The 14,707-nt window shown below is 35.2% G+C and overlaps 1 protein-coding gene across 2 annotated transcripts in view; it reads right to left on the bottom strand.

Annotated features, from left to right (window-relative positions):
* The window catches only part of MPP5 (membrane palmitoylated protein 5), a 103,360-nt gene that overhangs the window by 73,815 nt on the left and 14,838 nt on the right, over positions 1–14,707 (bottom strand). For both annotated transcript variants that reach the window (XM_029238348.1, XM_029238350.1), the window contains exon 2: positions 268–348. The gene's annotated coding sequence lies outside the window, so the exon portion shown is untranslated. The remainder of the gene's footprint in view (positions 1–267; positions 349–14,707) is intronic.

The raw sequence follows: 14,707 nt of genomic DNA, 5'->3' as shown, positions 1-14,707 counted from the left end.
AACTTTTAGGCAAAGGGATATGTAAAACATATACTTCATATGAAAACAGTCGGTCTACACTAGCATTTAGAACTCTAGATTTTTGTTTTCAATTCATCCTTCCTCCCCTTCTCCCAGGAGTAATGCCCTTTGACCAGCAGCTGGGAAGTCGCATTTTAAGTGATCAGCATTCCTCTGACATTCTAAGAAGTTGCACTATTTGTTTCCATAGAAACAGCTTTGTCAGCTAACACAAAATTCAGGCCAAGAATAGTGAAAAGAACTTACATTATGCAAATTGGAAAGTCCTTGTCTACTATCCTTAGTTCTTCTCTGATTTTTCACAGAACTCAGACTAACTTTCTTACTCTGTAAAACAGAAAAGAGACAATTAATCAAGTGTAAAAGTCTGTAGTGTCTTTTAGAGGGAGGGAATGGCAGAGAAAAGTTAATTCAATACGATATCCAATTCTGTTTTCAGATGACTAGGGTTTCTCAGTATAAAGCAATAAAAATGTACACACACCCATCTCTAATGAACATCAATTAAAATCAATATAAATTACCTGAAGTCAATGATAAGAAAGAGGTAAACATAACTGGTTTAAAAGCTTTAAAAAAAAGCACAAGACCCTTTTGTAGATGATTTTTAATGACTTTTTTTTTATCTCTAGGTTAGGCTCAAACAAAAATGCAGTTTTTGGTTTTTTTCTTTAACTACAACTTCTGGATCCATTTTAAACCTTATAAATAGTTTCATAAAGTCAAGAAAATGAGAAGTTTAGGATCCAAAAAGATTCAAAAAGAATCTGACAGACAAGAACCACAGTTAATTCAGAGGCGGGAATGTTGATGCTACATTGAAGACCAAGATAGAAGAGGATCCTGTCCTAATGGGAGATTACATTCTGATAGGGTAAAAGATAATAAAAAGCAAATACACAATAAGATGAATTCAGAGAAAGAATTATAAAGAAAGTAAAACAGGGTTATACAATAGACAGTGATGTTTGGAAGGGGCAACATTAGATAAGATGGTCAGGGAAGGCCTATTTTAGGAGATGATAATTAAGCTGAGACTTGAATGATAAAAAAAAAAAAAAAAAAGTTAGTTGTGGGAAGATCCAGAAATAAAGGGCTCCAGATTGAGGGAACAGAAAGTACATTTTTACTTTCTGGATGTCACCAGAATCTCAATTTCAATATATCCCAAACTGACCTGAACTTCTTCCCTACTATTGTTAATTATAGCACTATCTCCAAGATCTTCCTCAAGCCTTATTATCCGATCAGTTGCAAAGATCTGTTGATACCACAAGGTTTTTAGGATCCACTGAAAAAGTGGCAGAATAGCCACCCCAGAATATGCCACTAAAAGATACTGTTAAGAAAATGAAAAGGCAAGCTATAAAAAGGGAGAAATATTTGCAAAATACTTATATTCACTATAAATACTCTTATAAGAAAGTCAAATAATACAATTGTTAAAAAGAGGCAAGAAATCTGACCACCAAAGATATACAAATGGCAAAAAATAAACATTTGGAAAGATATTCAACACCATTAATCATTAGGGAAAATGCTAATTAAAACCACAATGAGATACCAGCATAAGGATAGACAGAAATCTGTGGAATAGAATTAAGAGACCAGAAATAAACTCTAACATTTACAGGCAATTGATTATCAACAAGGGTGCTAAGACAATTAAATAGGAAAAAAACAGTCTCTTAAATGGTGCCAGGACAACTAGATATACAGACATCCACATGCAAAAGAATTAGGTTGCACTCTTACCTCACACCATATACAAAAATTAACTCAAAATGAATCAAAAACACACATGCAAGAATTCTATAAAACCCTTAGAAGAAAACAAAGGCATAAATAAATCTTCATGACCTTTGATTATTATGCAATGGTTTCTTAAGACAGGACATCAAAAGCACAAGCAACAAAAGGAAAATAAATAAATTAGACATGATCAAAACTTAAAACCTTGTGCTTCAAAGGACACCATCAAGAAAGTGAAGAGGCAATGCACACAATGGGAGAAAATGTTTGCAAATCATTTATCTGATGGGGGACATGTGTAGAATATGTAACAAATGCTTACAACTCTATAATAAAAAGACAAATAGTCTGATTTTAAAGTGGGAAGAGGACCTGAATAGACAGTTCTCCAAAGAAAATATACAAATGGCTTTATTAAATAGGTGCATAAAAAGATATTTAACATTATTAGCCATCAGAGAAAAGCAAATCAAAACCATGAGACACCACAACACCCACTAGGATGGCTAGAATCAAAAAGACAAGTGCTGATAAGGAGATGGAGAAACTGAAACTCTCATACACTTCTGTTGGGAATGTCAAATGGTGCAGCCACACTGTAAAATAGTCTGGCAATTCCTCAAAAGGCCAAACACAGAGTAGTTCCACTCCTAGGTATACGACCAAGAGAAATGAGATATATGTCCAAACAAAAACCTTGTACAAAAATGTTTACAGCAGCATTATTAATATAAAAAGTGGGGGGGAAAAATCCAAATGTCCATCAACCGATAAATAAAATGTTGTATATCCAAAATGAAATATTATTGGGCAATTAAAAGAAAGTACTGTTACATGCTACAACATTGATGAACTTTAAAAACAGAATTGAAAGAAGCCAGTCACAAAGGACCACATACTGTATAATTCCAGTTATGAAATATCCAGAATAGGCAAATCTAGAGAGACAGAAAGTAAATTAGTGATTGCCTTCGGCTGGTGGGGTGGGGGGATTATGGCTAAGTGGGGTACATGTTTCTTTTGAGGGGTGATGAAAAGACTCTAAAATTGATTGTGGTAATGGTCGCACAGTTCTGAATATACTAAAAGTTACTGAATTGTACACTTGAAATGGATGAATTGTACGTGGTATGTGAATTATAACTCAATAAAGCTGTTAAAAAAAACACAATGAAATACCATTACAAACACAGTAAAATGGCTAAAATTTAAAAGATTGACAATACTAAGCTTTGGAGAGGATATGGAGAAACTGAAACCCTAATACAGGTGAGAACATGAAACGGTAGTCAGTTTGACAGTTTCTTAAAAAGTTAAACATACACTTATGATATAACCCACTGATTCCATATGAGAAATACATATTTTTATTTGTAAAAAAACACAAAGGTTTATATGGAATATTCACAGAAGCATTATTAATAATGATAGCTTAAAATTGGACACTATCCAAATGTCCTTCAGCTGGTGAATGGATAAATAAAAAAAACAGAATACTATTCAGTAATAAAAAAGAAAGAACTACTGATATATGCAACAACATGGGTGGCCTCAAAAACATAATGCCAGACACAGGAGTACATACTGTATGATTTCCATTTGTAATGAAATTTCTAGGAAAGGCAAAATTACTGCTGTTAGAGAAAGCGGTTTGGTGGTTTCCTGGAGCTGTGGATGGGAGCAGAAACTAGCTATAAAAGGAGACAAGGGAATTTTTTTATGGGATGGAAGTGTAATGAAACTAGATTTCAGTGATATCTACACGATATAAATTCAATGAAACTCAAACTGTACCTGTAAAACATGTGAATTTAATGGAATGTAAATTATACCTCGATAAAGTTGTTCTCAAAATTCATCAAATTGAACACTTAAAATTATTAAATTTTAATGTAAGTTATACCTATTGAGCTGATTTTAAATTACACATTTAAAATTGCATCTTATTACATGTAAATTATATCTCAACAAAACCAATTTTAAAAGAAGACCAAGTCATATACTGACATCACATAAAAAAAACCTATTTACTCAATAAATGTTTAACTCAATGCAAAAATTTTAGTTTCCAACAATGAATGCCCCACACATCATCTTCACAGAGAAGAAATTTAGCTAATACAAGTCAAAACTCAAATAGAGTTGACCCTTGAACGACACGGGTATAGGGACGCCAACCCTCTGTGCAGTGGAAGATGTATAACCTACAGGCAGTTCTCCGTATAGGTGATTCCTCCATATCCGCAGTTCTGCACTCATGGATTCAACCAACCATGAATCCTGTAATACTATAGTATTTACTACTGAAAAAAATCCACCTGTATGTGGACCTGCACAGTACAAACCCATGTTGTTCAAGCGTCAACTGTATTTGGGCTAGTCATGAAAAGTACTAGCTCAGAAATTACTAGTGACAACAATTTAAGCAAAAATATATAAACTCACCAAAGATTTAATTGAAAAACTAGTTTTTTCAATTATTCCTTATGGAGAACTAAACAGTATATTTTTAAAATAAAAAATAATATATTTGAAGTAAACTGAATTCAATAGGTAACAATGTAAATTTTTTTAAGCTGCAAAACAGATTTATACAACTGACAAACCAAGCCCCTTAAGAAAAAGACCAAATGCAAATATCCTGGGCTTATTTTTTAATGGAACAGTCTGACAAGTCCTATAATAATGGCATTTCTAAAATTCTACTTAGTTTATGGTTTAGGTTTCAGATAAACGTACCTTTATTTATCATCCAGATAACTGCATGCCAAAGAAGCCACTGCTATACTCACAGCTTTAAAACTATTTATATATTTAGAATGTAGTATGTCAGATAAATTTGTATAGAATGGAAGCAAAATTCCTTCATTTGAAAAAAATCCTCAAAGTAGAAATCAAATGAGTAAATATTTCAAAGGGAAGTAGGGGTAACATATAACTTAAAGCCACATAAGTCATCTGCTCTCACAGACAAAAAAAAAAGAATGGTATGATTCCTGCTCAATGTAACTGGATATCAATAAGGCCATGTCAATAGCTTAGAAGACACATCTTTATCAGATGAAAACTTTCAGAGACTTAGCAGCTTTGAACATAACTGGCAAAAGTTGTATATAAAACATATCTGCAACAGAAAGATTTAATTTTCAAGTTCCTATTCTCACCCTGTAATTTTAGGCCATATGATTGCCTTAAGACAAAAATAAAAATAAGACAACATGGAAAAATTGGCTGGAAAAATAATGCTGCATTTATCGTTTGTTAAACATCTATATCCTAAAATATTCATTTACCAGTTTATCAAACATTTATAAATATCACCTTGACTCTTCTTAAAACATTTTTGGATTACAGTGGCTCTCCATCAAGGGTGATTTTGCCTTCCACCTGTCCCCACCAGGAGAATTTTGACAATGTCTAGACATATTTTTTATTGTCAGGACTGGGTTGAGGGGTGCTACTGGCATCTACTTAGCAGAGGCCAGAAATGTTGCTAAACATGTACAGGATAGCGTCCCCACCCCCAAAGAATTATCCAGTCCAAAATATGACAGTAATGCCAAAGTTGAGAGACCCTGAGTTAAACCAAGCAATCACTAACCCAAAATTGAGGCATTCACTCATTCAATAATTTTCAATAAGCTTCTCACACTTCCAAGACAAAACTTTAAACAGTCAAGCTCCCTTGCTAATAACCACTTAGAATATTTTCACTGATTGTTAGATTATTTTCACTGATTGTGTTTCAACTCTTTTTCAAGTACAGTACTGTTGGTTTCCAAATAAACTGCGGCTGAGAGATGCTTAAGTATCATCTAGTGTTTTTCAAAATGTTCAGGAAAGGATTTATTTCAAGAGTCATCTTGGCAGTGGATGGAAAGAGCAGAAGCTCATTTTTGTCATTCTTTTTAAGGTTCAAGGAATAAAAGTTCTGTTAACTTAAATGTTTAAATAATAAAACCTTTAATCTCATGAATTACTCTTACTTTACAAATCATAAAGTAAGGTCCAGAAAAATTTAAGTCACTTGACAAAGTGGCAGAGGTCAATAAATCTAGAAATTCAACAAGGTAACGATCGCCAACAGAATAGCAACAGAGTAAATGGAATAAAAACTAGTGCCAAATAAACTGCCCTGTATTGCATACCAGAACCTGAGTGGGAAAGCAAATACAATTTCAGTAACATATTCCCCCCCACCCCACACCGGCATCAAATGATTACCATCTGGCCAGAGACTAAACATGCATATAAAATGATATTTACATTAAGAGCGGCCCAAACAAGACTAAAAAAGTGTTTAGACAAAACATTTAATGGTCAAGCTAGTATTATTTACTGATTCTCTCTGTGTCCTGAACATTGGGCTACCAAACTTTAGTTAATCCTCAAACAGTTCTACAAGTTTAAGTACTACTGTTATCCCCAATGACAAAAGGGAAGACAAATTTAAAGAAGCAAAGTATTTTGCCCAAAGAGCACCTCAACATAAATATTCAACAACTGTAACGTGCACTTTTATGTATATGGTTTCAAGTCCTTCGTATCATATAATCCTTACAACATCCTTATGTGGTATTTTACAGAGGCCAAAAGTAGAACGATTATTTAAATGGTTTTGAGTAGCAGTGATGGGATAGCGGTTAGTATTAATAGAAGTAGAAGCAGTAGCACTTCTTGCCAGGCAGGGTGCCAAAAATTTCACATATATTATTCACATTCAATCCTTCCAACTCCTCAAAGTTATCCTCAAGTTTACAGATGTGGAAAACTAGTATGAAGAGGTTAAGTTGCTTCCCAAGGTCATAAATCTAAATGACAGAGCCAAGACTCATACCAAGTCTGTAAGACTTCAGAATAGAAGCTCTTCACTCCTGCCATTACTTTTATCTAGTCTTATCCAATACAAAGAGGAAAGAAAGAAAACTTCTATTGATTATTCTCAGTTTGAACCTTCCTTCACTTTGTCCATAGAGAGTCTCTCTTTTAACCAATGAACTTCTATGAAAATCACACTTGCAGATCCAGATACCTAATAGCCTCCTCTTGCTTTTTTATGCCTAAAACTTAGCTTTGGCAATAATTATTCCCAGGGACCAATGGGACTACTTAAAGAACAATCATTCACCATGTTCCTTTACAAATCTGGATAGTATCCTGTTATAGTAGTACCTTGCAATATTAAGAACTATTGGAGGGGACTTCCCTGGTGGCGCAGTGGCTAAGAATCTGCCTGCCAATGCAGGGGACATGGGTTTGATCCCTGGTCTGGGAAGATCCCACATGCCGCGGAGCAACTAAGCCCGTGTGCCACAACTACTGAGCCTGCACTCTGGAGCCCGCGAGCCACAACTACTGAAGCCCGTGCGCCTAGAGCCCGTGCTCCGCAACGAGAAGCCACAGCAACGAGAAGCCCGTGCAGCACAACGAAGAGTAGCTCCCACTCCCCGCAACTAGAGAGCCCATGCGCAGCAACGAAGACCCAACGCAGCCAAAAATAAATATAAATAAAATAAATAAGTTTAAAAAAAAACTGTTGGAGGGACAAGAAATCATTTTGCTAACCAGATGATAATAAGCTCCCAATTTATTATGTAATATTCTGCAGAGAAAAGTATTGTTTTTTTTTTCAATTCAGTGGGAAAATTCTCCATTTGCTTATATCAAACACAAAATAGAAGATATGGTGGTCTTTGGAGATATTCAAGACCACACACTCATAGTAGGAATTGGTTAAAAGCCAAACAGTATCAAAGATATCAAATGGTTGGTTACTTGAACTGCCCCATTATCACCTTCAACAACTTGGTAATGAAAGATTAAATGCATCCAAAAGGTTAAGTAAAGCTTCTGAAAAAGGCACTAAGACAAAAGTTAATTTACAACATTTTCAAACTGACTAGAAACGGATTTTTAAACTTGTGGGATAAAATTACTTGCAATATGGCTTTTCAGTAATATTGCTACCGATCAACAATATATATGGCCTAGTTGGAGAACAAGAACAGTCTCTGATAAGGAACAGAGCCAGTGTAAGAGATAGAAGATAAAGCCAGAACTGACTCTAAATGCAAGCTAAATTGTTTGAATTTTCTCCTGCAAGCAATGGGAGACTATGGGTTTCTGAGTTTTAAAAGAATCAAAAAAAGGTTTTTTAGAAAGTTAAATCTTCTCTACACTGTAACCAGAGTTGACTAGGGGAAATTTAAGTAGAGAAGCCAATAGAGACAATGTTTTAATACTTATGCATGGGAGGATAAAGGAAGGAGAAGAAAGGAAAAGGGATAATTTCAAACAATGCTGATAACAAAGGATGATTTGACAGGCTTTGGAGACCAGGAACCAAATACAATTCTAAAATACTGAGCATGACAATTGAACCTGGCTATGGGACCTTAAAATAGGAAAATTCAGAGAATAAAGTTTCTCTTCCTGGAAGTGAGAGAAAGAGGAGGGGGAGGATTAGAAAGACGATAAATTCCATTTTAGAAGTATTGCATTTAAAGTGGGAATTCTGTCAGGCTGTTAACTGCTAGTCAGGGAACCAAAGGCTAGAAATGAAAATTTGTAAGTGATTTCATATTCACATCTTGCATTTGTAAAGCTTTTCAGTTTCCACAGTAATCCAAGCACATTATCTCATTTGATCTCCACAGGTGCCCTGAAAGGTAAGCAGGTCAGATATCCCCATTTTCCAGAAGATATGCAAGCACCGCAAGTTAAGTCAGAGCTAGAAGTACTAGAATAGGAACTAAAATCCAGATGAGTGAAACTTTATGTGGATCCATAGTGCTAAGTTAGCTATATTTCTGTAAGACTACATACTGACTACAGGCTTCCTTTCAAAAATCACATAATTACATCATTCTTTTACCTTTACAATATGATTATAGAAAATTCATCTTTTCTCCTCAACTGAGTGCTTCATAAAATGAAGTTTAATCTGGTAATTAATTTCACTGTTACATGTGTTTAGAGACTACAAAGTTACTATAGTGCCAGATTGCGGCAGCATAACATCTATTGCTCAGTTTCTAAATACTCAGTCAAGCAGCAGAAGTAGTCAAGTGGAGAAACAGTAGAAAATGCAAGTGAATTTTCCAACCTATTTGAAAAGTGAAACTAAGCTACCAATATCCCAACTTCTCAGTAACATTTTAAAAATGTTATTCTCTACTCTGGATTGTTCCAATTTCAGTATGTCCTGCCATAGTGAGCCAAATGTCCTGTCTTGCCAACTGTTTTGATAATAAAATATTAATGTATAGCTTGAAAAATGAATACCATAAAAATACAATAGACCAGATGCTGCTGGATAAATTAGCTATCCCCATGGGGTCAAATTTAAGTACTGAAAATTATAACCTTAATACCCCTAAATATGTTAGTAACTAATTATACCAACTCCCATCAATTCTCCTTCCATAATATCTCACATATACCTCCTTCAGCTTCTCTCTTCTCATACTACTACCTTAAATCATATACACATTATTTCTTTCATGGGTTTTTCTATGAACTTCTTGATAGTCACCCCCAACTCAGTGTCTCTAGCTGACAATCATTTTACATTTTACGGAGTACTGCCAGATTAACTTTCCTTAAGCACACGTACAATCATGACAGTATCCCTTTTCAAAAGTTCCTGTTGCCTTTCCCCTATCTTAAGCTACTGTTTACCAAGGGTTTACTAGGTACCGTTCATCCGCTGAGCTAAACACCTTGTATGAAATATCTCATTTAACCCTCACAACCATCTCCTTGCTCAATTTTTTAATTTAGCAAAGATAAGTAACTTGTCCATTGCCAAAAGCTCAATGGCATAGCTGGGCATCAAACTGAAGTCTGTTTGACTCTGGCACTTAACAACTACTCTGTAGAGCACATTTCAAACTTCTTAGCCTGGAATATGGCTCCCCTTGACTTAGTCCAGAATACTTTTCCCACTTTATTTCTCCCTCCTCTGTCTTCCGTATCAAACTAAAGGTGACCCTTGAACAACACGGCTTTGAATTGCACAGATCCACTTATATGCAGATTTTTTTTCAGTAGTAAATGCTACACTATAACACAATCTGAGGTTGGTTGAATCCACAGATACGGAGGGCAGGTTATAAATTATACTCAGATTTTTGACTGGGCAGAGGGGTTTGCCCCTAAGCCCCAAGTTGTTCAAGGGTCAGCTGTACTTGCCATTTCCAGTACAAGCCCTGCAATTTCTTTCCTCTGCAACTTTGACTTATTCTTTCTCATACCTGGGGGAAAAGTCCTTTTTGTTCAATTCTTTATCTGTCATAATTTTCCTCTTCCATTAAATATCTTATGAAATCTTCCTTAATTCTGCCTGTTCCCATCCACAACAAACCTACCCTTCTAGGGTACTTAATCTATGCCTCTGCTGTAGCATTTATTTATACATTTCCCTCTCCCCATAAGTTATATTTCACTTTTTAGTTAAATCACTAATATATCCCCATACTACCTGGTAGATGATTCAATTTACTTTTTTTTTGCGGTACGCAGGCCTCTCACTGTTGTGGTCTCTCTCATTGAGGAGCACAGGCTCCGGACGTGCAGGCTCAGCGGCCATGGCTCACGGGCCCAGCTGCTCCGCGGCATATGGGATCTTCCCGGACCAGGGCACGAACCTGCGTCCCCTGCATCGGCAGGCTTACTCTCAACCACTGCGCCACCAGGGAAGCCCGGTTCTAGAACTTTTGAAAGGGCTTTGTTGCTTCTGCTAATTTTTATGTACTTTAAGAAGGTAGTTGTAATTTTTAAAGTTTCTATGTTTTTTTCTTTCAAAAAAGTATTATCTGTGTGTTTTTTCTCCCAAATTATGAAAGTAACACTTTTTTTGTCAATATTTTGTAAGATATCCAAATTGTACAGAAGACAGACCTCAGATGTCTGTTATCCTTACTTTTCAGAGATAGTAAGTGAAAACAGTATTGCATATATTCTTCCAGATTTTTTGTTAGTAATTTTATAAACGTATTTTTATGTGCATTTATAAAACTGGGATGATATATAAACACCATTTGGAAACCTAATTTATTCACTTGCCTTTGTTCCATGTTAGTTGATATAGGGCTTCATGCTCTAGTAACCACATTAAAAAATTTTTGAAAGAAACAGGTGACATTCCTTTCCTTTTCTTTTTTTTTTTTAGCTGCGCTGCATGGCTTGCAGGATCTCAGTTTCCTGACCAGGGATTGAGCCCAGGCCATAGCAGTGAAAGCCTGAAATCCTAACCATTAGACCACCAGGGGACTCCCTTAATAGTATATTCTATTTAACACAATGTCTAAAAAAAATTACCATCGCTACATGTATTAAATACAAAAAATAATGAGATGTTTTACATTTATTTTTTCCCCCACACTGAGTCTTCAAAATATAGTGTGTATTTTATACTGATGGCACATCTCAATTAGAATGATAAACTTTCATTGGAAATACTTGATCTGTATTTAGAGTTTTTAAAATTTACAGTTGAAGAAGTAGAGTAACATATCCCAGTTTTTCCAAACATACTTTATAGGATAAATTTCTAGAAAAGGAATTGATAGTGAAGGTTTATTTAAAATTTTTGGTATTTTTGTGGGAGAGGCCACAAAAGTGAGAGGCCCGCGTACCGCAAAAAAAAAAAAAAAAAAAAAAAAGAGCTCTAGAACCATCAGGCAAAGAAAAGGAATCAAAATATTATTCCCAAGGCCCTAAACAATTTTATAAACAATGCAACAATAAATAAGAATTTCTAAATGAAGCACTTAAGCAATCCTTAGGATCATGACTCTTTGGAAGTCACGATTTCCTCTGCCACATAAAAATGCATACATTACATCTTTAATTTAAAAATGAGAGGAAACCAGTTTACCAATGGAATAAGAACATTAGTTTTAAGAAAAATTCCAAAAGCGACCACTAATACTTTACAATATAGTAAGTCAAGTTCATCTTTCATCATATTAATAATGCATAATCACAAACTCAAAGAATCCTAATTACCAAACTCACATGGCTATTGTTTTGCCTTCTAGATGCCTATTTCTATGGCTATTTTATATAGATTTTCTCCTTCCCCTTTAATCTTAGGTGTCAATCCTTTAGTCAATTACTTTCCCTGAAACACATGTGTCACAAGTTGCAGGTCTCTAAAAATATATTGTAAGAGATACTAAATTTTGACCTCAAGTGACCTCAAGCTTACTAGAGAACAAAAAATATACTCCAAACGTCAGCAAATTAGTAGATGATTACCTCTACCTAGATGACTTATTGGTATACAATTCAACAAATGGCCATTAAAAAAAAAAAGGAATTTGCCTTGTCATTGAAGAAATACCATTTCAGAGTTATTAGAACAAGAACATTAAGCAAAATTAATAATCAATAGAGAATATTTTCAGAACCAGAAGTAGAGTTGTGTCATCAAAACAGGAAAGGAGGGCTTCCCTGGTGGCCCAGTGGTTGAGAGTCCGCCTGCCGATGCAAGGGACGCGGGTTCTTGCCCCAGACTGGGAAGATCCCACATGCCGCAGAGTGGCTGGGCCCGTGAGCCATGGCCGCTGAGCCTGCGCGGCCGGAGCCTGTGCTCTGCAACGGGAGAGGCCACAACAGTGAGAGGCTCGTGTACCGGAAAAAAAAAAAAAATTTGAGAATGAAGAAGACTGATGACGATAAAACTGTCACCAAGTTTAGAATCCACTGAACTTTTAGTACTATAGAATTGTTCACTGATGTCTGGGTATGAGTAATGATCTGATTTTGACCAGACAGTCTTAGAAGGCAGGAAAACATAAAGGGGATATTATGCAACAAGAAATAAGAACAAAAGGTCAATCTTAAAGATTACTGTACAGAAATACTATAGTTATGAAGGGTTACTAAACTACACATTCGTGCAACAATGTAAGTACCCATTTGGTACAAAAACATGGGATAGTCGTTGGCAAGAAAAAGACTGCTAAGGCAGAGTCTTTATCCTTAAGGAACTTAAATTCTAGTATGGAAAACAGGGACGTATACAAGCAAACAAACAAAACCCCTATAGAACTGCAATGGTATTTGGTAAGTGCTATACTACAACTGCAGAAAATGCTATAGGAATTACCTGTAGAAGAAGAGCATTCTAAGAAAACTTGTATAAATGGGAAAGAATATAAGACCCAAGACAAATATGAAAGGCTTCCAAAAAAAGTGAACAAAACACTAATGCAAGCACACAGACATGAGTAAAATTAAACAAATGCTTTCTAAACATAAAATTTTAAATCTCCCTAATTAAACTCAAACTCTACAAACTGTTACTTTTTAAGCCTATTTTAAACATGTGTAGCAAAAATGACCTAGTAAAAATTACCCTAGAATAATGCTTGAGAGTCAATAAGAGAAACTGATAAAGCTGAGTAGAACTTGATCTCACTACATACATAAGCTGTTTATAAATAAAGCAACAAACTGTTTTCCCCCATTCACTTTCACTATTATTTCAGAGATGAAAAAAGCTCTACCTCAACACACAATTATAATTATTCATCACTGACTCAGTCTATGACAACCAATTCACACAATTCCTATAAAACTGCTTAATCAAATTATTGACAATCATACAATCTATTCAAAATATATTTATTAAAACATAATGCAGCTCATTGCTATTCCATGTAAACATCATAAACCAGTTTTGTATTCTTCCTATCTCTTATCTATGGATAAGCATTTATGAAGTGCTTAATATACACCAAGTAGTATGCTAATCATTCTTTTTTTCTTAATTTTTATTTTATTTATTTTTTTATACAGCAGGTTCTTATTAGTTACCCATCTTATACATATTAGTGCATATATGTCAATCCCAATCTCCCAATTCATCACACCACCACCATGCTCCCAGGCCACTTCCCCCCCTTGGTGTCCATACGTTTGTTCTCTACATCTCTGTCTCTATTTCTGCCCTGCAAAACACTTCATCTGTACCATTTTTCTAGGTTCCATATATATGTGTTAATATACGATATTTGTTTTTCTCTTCCTGACTTACTTCACTCGGTATGACAGTCTCTAGATCCATCCACGTCTCTACAAACGACCCAATTCTGTTCAATTTTATGGCTGAGTAATATTCCATTGTATATATGTACCACATCTTCTTTACCCATTCATCTGTTGATGGGCATTTAGGTTGCTTCCATGACCTGGCTATTGTAAATAGTGCTGCAATGAACATTGGGGTGCATGTGTCTTTTTGAATTATGGTTTTCTCAGGGTATATGTCCAGTAGTGGGATTGCTGGGTCATATGGTAGTTCTATTTTTGGTTTTAAAGGAACCTCCATACTGTTCTCCATAATGGCTGCAACAATTTACATTCCCACCAACAGTGCAAGAGGGTTCCCTTTTCTCCACACCCTCTCCAGCATTTGTTGTTTGTAGATTTTCTGATGATGCCCATTCTAACAAGTGTGAGCTGATACCTCATTGTAGTTTTGATTTGCATTTCTCTAATAATTAGTGATGCTGAGCAGCTTTTCATGTGCTTCTTGGCCATCTGTATGTCTTCTTTGGAGAAATGTCTAGCTCTTCTGCCCATTTTGGGATTGGGTTGTTTTTTTAATACTGAGCTGCATGAGCTGTTTATATAGTTTGGAAATTAAACCTTTGTCTGTTGATTGGTTTGCAAATATTTTCTCCCATTTTGAGGGTTGTCTTTTCATTTTGTTTATGGTTTCCTTTGCTGTGCAAAAGCTTTTAAGTTTCATTAGGTCCCATTTGTTTATTTTTGTTTTTATTTCCATCACTCTAGGAAGTGGATCAAAAAAGATCTTGCTGTGATTTATGTCAAAGAGTGTTCTTCCTATGTTTTCCTCTAAGAGTTTTATAGGGTCCAGTCTTACATTAACATTTCTAATCCATTTTGAGTTTATTTTTGT

The sequence above is a fragment of the Monodon monoceros genome, unplaced genomic scaffold, assembly GCF_005190385.1.
Source record: "Monodon monoceros isolate NGI ecotype Baffin Bay Population unplaced genomic scaffold, NGI_Narwhal_1 Super_Scaffold_21, whole genome shotgun sequence".
NCBI classification, from domain to species: Eukaryota; Metazoa; Chordata; class Mammalia; order Artiodactyla; family Monodontidae; genus Monodon; species Monodon monoceros.
The sequence above is the reverse complement of the archived record's forward strand: the minus strand, read 5'-3'. Positions and strand labels throughout refer to the sequence as shown.